The following is a 6130-nucleotide window of genomic DNA, read 5'->3' on the forward strand; positions in this document are numbered from 1 at the left end:
CTTCCTGGACTTCCTGACGGCCGCCCCTAGGTGTTGAGGGTAGGTAACAACACATCCGCCACACTGATTCTCAACACAGGGGCCCCTCAGGGGTGCGTGCTCAGTCCCCTCCTGTACTCCCTGTTCGCTCATGACTGCACAGCCAGATACAAATCCAAAACCATTAAGTTTGCCGATGACACAACAGTGGTAGCCTGATCACCGACAACAACAAGACAGCCGATAGAGAGGAGGTCAGAGACCTGGCCGTGTGGTGCCAGGACAACAATCTCTCCCTCTATGTGATCAAGACAAAGGAGATGATTGTGGACTACAGGAAAAAGAGGACCGAGCACGCCCCCATTCTCATCGACGGGTCTGTAGTGGAGCAGGTTGAGAGCTTCAAGCCCCTTGGTGTCCACCTCACCATCAAACTATCATGGTCCAAGCACACCAAGACAGTCGTGAAATGGGCACGACAAAACCTATTCCCCCTCAGTAGACTGAAAAGATTTGTCATGGGTCCTCAGATCCTCAAAAAGGTTCTGCTTCACCATCAAGAGCATCCTGACTGGTTGCATCACTGCCTGGTATGGCAACTGCTCAGCCTCCGACCACAAGGCACTACAGAGGGTAGTGCGTATGGCCCAGTACATTATTGGGGCTAAGCTTCCTGCCATCCAGGATCTCTATACCAGGCGGTGTCAGAGGAAGGCCCTAAAAATTGTCAACAACTCCAGCCACCCTAGTCATAGACTGTTCTCTCTGCTACCGCACGGCAAGCGGTACCGGAGTGCCATGCCTAGGTCCAAGAGGCTTCTAAACAGCTTATACCCCCAAGACATTAGACTCCTGAACATCTAATCAAATGGCTACCCAGACTATTTGCATTGACCCCCCCCTGTTGTCATCTATGCATAGTCACTTTAATAACATTACCTATGTACATATTACCTGAATTGCCTCGACTAACCGGTTCCCCAGCAACATTCACTCTGTACCTGTATCCCCCTGTATATAGTCTTGCTATTGTTATTTTACTGCTTCTCTTTAATTACTTGTTACTTTTATTTCTTATTCTTATTAGTATTTTTTAACAGAATTGTTGGTTAGGGGCTCAAGTATTTCCCTGTTGTATTCGGCAAATGTGACAAATACATTTTGATTTGTTTTGACTTAATAATGCCCTCGAAGCCGGTGTTTTGAGGATATATTAAGTGTCTAAGAGATAAGAGCTTAGCACACCTGGATAGTACAATATTTCCCCATTTATTCTGTTTAAAACACTTCAAGCTCTGTGAAATTGGTTGTTGATCATTGCTAGACAGCCGTTTCCAAGTCTTGCCATAGATTTTTAATCACATTTAAGTCAGAACTATAGCTAGGCCACTCAGGAACACTCAATGTCGTCTTGGTAAGCAAATCCTGTGTATTTTTGAAAGGTTAATTTTGCCTGTGCTTAGCGCTATTCTGTTTCTTTTTATCCTAAAAAACTCCTTAGTCCTTGCAGGTCAGAAGTACACCCATAACAAGATGCAGACCCCCATGCTTGAAATATGAAGAATGGTACTCAGTGATGTGTATTCAGGATTCATATTTCCATTCAGGACAAAAAATATATATATCTTTGCCACATTTTTTGCAGTATTACTGTAGTGCTTTTCTTTAGTGCCTGATGGACATTCATCATATCATTGTTATAGTTGTAAATATGTACAGTTGAAGTTGGAAGTTTACATACACTTAGGTTGGAGTCATTAAAACTAGTTTTTCAACCACTCCACATATTTCTTGTTACAAACTATAGTTGTGGCAAGTCGGTTAGTATAGACAGTATAGACTTTACGTCCGTCCCCTCGCCCCGACCTGGGCGCGAACCAGGGATGATCTGCACACATCAACATCACCCTCGAAGCATCGTTACCCATCGCTCCACAAAAGCCGTGGCCCTTGCAGAGCAAGGGGAACCACTACTTCAAGGTCTCAGAGCGAGTGACTTGACCGATTGAAACGCTACCAGTGCGCATCACCGCATCGCCATTTCGCATCGGCTACACATGACATGAAGTAATTTTTCAAAAAATTGTTTACAGATAGATTATTTCACTTATAATTTACTGTATCCAATTCCAGTGGGTCAGAAGTTTACATACACTAAGTTGACTGTGCCTTTAAACAGCTTGGAAAATTATGTCATGGCTTTAGAAACTTCTGATAGGCAAATTGACATAATTTGAGTCAATTGGAGGTGTACCTGTGGATGTATTTCAAGGCCTACCTTCAAACTCAGTGCCTGTTTACTTGACATCATGGGAAAATCAAAAGAAATCAGCCAAGACCTCTGAAAAGAATTGTAGTCCTCCACAATTCTGGTTCATCCTTGGGAGCAATTTCCAAATGCCTGAAGATACCACGTTCAAACAATAGCATGAATGGTACCACGTACAAAAAATAGCACACAAGTATAAACACCATGGGACCGCGCAACCATCATACCGTTTAGGAAGGAGGGATAATCAATCCCAGAACATCAGCAAAGTATCTTGTGAAGATGCTGGAGGAAACATGTACAAAAGTATCTATATCCACAGTAAAACGAGTCCTATATCGACATAACCTGAAAGGCTGCTCAGCAAGGAAGAAGCCACTGCCACTGCCATTTGCAACTACACATGGGGACAAAGATCGTACTTTTTGGAGAAATGTCCTCTGGTCTGATGAAACAAAAAATGGAACTGTTTGACCACAATGACCATCGTTATGTTTGGAGGAAAAGGGGAGGCTTGCAAGCCGAAGAACACCAACCCAACCGTGAAGCACGGGGTGGCAGCATCATGTTGCAGGGGTGCTTTGCTGCAGGAGGGACTGGTGCACTTCACAAAATAGATGGATATATTGAATCATTCTTTCTACTATTATTCTGACATTTCACATTCTTAAAATCAAGTGGCGATCCTAACTGACCTAAAACAGGGAATTTTTACTAGGATTCAATGTCAGGAATTGTGAAAACTGAGTTTACATGTATTTGGCTAAGGTGTATGTAAACTTTCGACTTTCAACTGTATATATTATTATTTTAATTGTTTCATTCACTTCTCTTTTTTTTTACCTGCACTGTTGGAGCTCGGCGCTTAATACTTCTCTAGGGTAGGGGGCAGCATTTGGAATTTTGGATGAAAAGCGTGCCCAAATTAAACTGCCTTCTACTCAGGCCCAGAAGATAGGATATGCATATAATTGGTAGATTTGGATAGAAAACACTCTACAGTTTCAAAAACTGTTAAACTAGTGTCTGTGAGTATAACAGAACTGATTTGGTCAGGCGAAAACCTGAGAAAAATCCATTCAGGAAGTAGGATTGTTTTTTGCTGTTGTAGTTTTGGATACTGCCATTACAGTATCCATTGACGTAGGACTCAAATTGCAGTTCCTATGCCTTCCACTAGATGTCAACAGTCTTTGGAAATTGTTTCAGGCTTTTATTCTGAAAAATGAGGGAGTAAGAGCAGTCTGAATGAGTGGACCCTGCCGTGTCACAGAGCTTTTTCATGTGCGCGACTGAGAGAGTTCCTTTCTTGTTTACCTTTTATATTGACAACGTTATTGTCCGGTTGAAATATTATCGATTATTTAGGCTAAAAACAACCTGAGGATTGAATATAAACATCGTTTGACATGTTTCTATGAACTTTACGGATACGATTTTGTTTTTTTTTGTCTGCCTGTTGTGACTACGTTTGAGCATGTGGATTATTGAAGAAAATGCGCGAACATAACGGAGGTTTTTGCATATAAAGAGAGACTTTATCGAACAAAATGAACATTTATTGAATAAATGAATGTCTTCTGAGTGCAACCATTTGAAGATCTTTAAAGGTAAGTGATTAATGTTATCTCTATTTCTGACTTGTGTAAGTCTTCTACTTGGCTGGTTACTGTTCGAAATGATTTGTCTGCTGGGCAATGTTCTCAAATAATCGTAAGGTATGCTTTCGCCGTAAAGCATTTTTGAAATCTGACACCGTGGTTGGATTCACAAGAAGTTCATCTTTAAACCTATGTAAAATAGTTGTATCTTTTCTGAATTTTTATGAGTATTTCTGTATTTGAATTTGGGGCTCTGCTATCTCACTGGATGTTGGCCAGGTGGGATGCTAGCGTCCCACATACCCTAGAGAGGTTAATAATTACACTACACCCTGCAATTACATTTGCAAACCTGCGCGTATGACTAAGAAACTAATCTAAACTATAGAAGTACCTGCCCTGAGATCCCCTATATCAAATACTTGGATGACGTGTTTATTCTTGACACATCCAGTTCTGGATGTTTGACCTCTGGTGTAAGAAGAACATCCTTGAACATCCAAAGACCTCATCATCAACTTTAGGAAGGTACAATCAGCTCCAGAGACCAGAGCATAGAACAGGTGGAGGAATACAAACAGTACCTCGGCACAATAAAAAACGATAGCGAGTGTAGTAAAAAATGTCAATCCATACTGTATTTGCAAAAGCTAAGAAGGTTGAATGTGAATCAATATCTTTGCAGTCCTTTTTATAGGTGTTTTTTAAATTTAGATTTAATTTTTTTGCACATTTTCTCCGCAATTGGTTGTTACAGTCTTACAGGACTCGGGAGAGGCGAAGGTCGAGAGCCATGCGTCCTCCGAAACACAACCCAGCCAAGCCGCACTGCTTCTTGACACAATGCCCAGTTAACCCGGAAGCTAGCCACACCAATATGTCGGGGAAACACCGTACACCTGGTGACCGTGTCAGCGTGAATCGCGCCCGTCTCACCACAGGAGTCGCTTGTGCGCGATGGGACAAGAACATCCCTGCCGGCCAAACCCTCCCCTAACCTGGATGACTCCGGGCCAATTGTGCGCCGCCCCATGGGTCTCCCGGTCGCGGCCGGCTGTGACAGAGCCTGGACTCGAACCAAGATCTCAGTGCCTTAGATCACTGCGCCACTCAGGAGTCCCCTTTTATAGATGTTTTATTGAGCTTGTCATCACATTTAGTATAGTTGTCTGGTTTGGCTCGCTCACATGGGCAAGTCAGAATAACATAGAGAGAGTTGTGCTGGTCAGTGAAAGGATTGTAGGGTGTAAAGCTCTCACAAGAGGGGAACAAAAATTGCTGTGGATCAAGTACATATCTACTGAATAATCAATGTGTAATAGTACTTCATTAAGTGTGCAGTTTTCAGGTCTTTACCTCTTAAAACCAAGAGAGCCACTAACAGTTTTTTTACCGGCATCAGTATGGCTGTTACTGTACATCTGTTATATGTTTACTATAGTTTTGCAGCAACTGAAGTTCCTTCTGCGAAACAAAGTGATTCTATTTTATCTGTCTCTGGATTCCTTGTACGTTTTTCCTCAATTTGATGTTACATTTGACTTCTCATCTCTTGCTTATTCCTTTTGCTTTCTTCCCTCTGCACAGCAGCTCATTTCAAAGTATCTTATCTGATATTTGTCTCCATGTCTCCATAACTTTGGATTGAACCTGCATAAGTATTATTTTAGTAACTGCATCCAGTTCAGGTACCCACTTTTATTGGGTATAGGCCACTATGTATGTTAAACCATTCTCCTTGTTTTTGACATCATTGCCATTGGACATTGTATTGGCCAATAATTGTCTATTTGCAGTCTGGTTAAGGTAAAGACAGATCAACCAAATTACAACTAGCTGAATATATTTTTCATTACTACATCAAGATGTCCGGGAAAATGTTTCATTTTGATTGTTATCTGTGTTGTTTTGTCCACTGCTCAGAATCACATAAAACTGTCATTAAAAATGTAGTATTTCTAGTAATGTAAAAATACTATTTATTTTGTATATATCCTGACCATGATGACATTAACTGCCAATTATGCCCTTAGGCCTAGAGCAAGCTAATACTCACAGCATTGAAAGATCCCTTTCAGTATGTATGACAGATTAACAATTTGATATGATTAGTGTACAAGTCCATTTCTGTCCTGACCCATATCACTGGGCCAGGTGACTATTAGTCAATTTGAGATAAATAACCAATTTAGATTATGGAATATTAAATGTCCGTTTCGTTATGGAATCCCTGTTTGTAATGGAATCAACAACAACCCTGATGTCTATACCAGAAATGGAA

Source organism: Oncorhynchus kisutch, linkage group LG11 (genome assembly GCF_002021735.2).
Source record: "Oncorhynchus kisutch isolate 150728-3 linkage group LG11, Okis_V2, whole genome shotgun sequence".
NCBI lineage: Eukaryota > Metazoa > Chordata > Actinopteri > Salmoniformes > Salmonidae > Oncorhynchus > Oncorhynchus kisutch.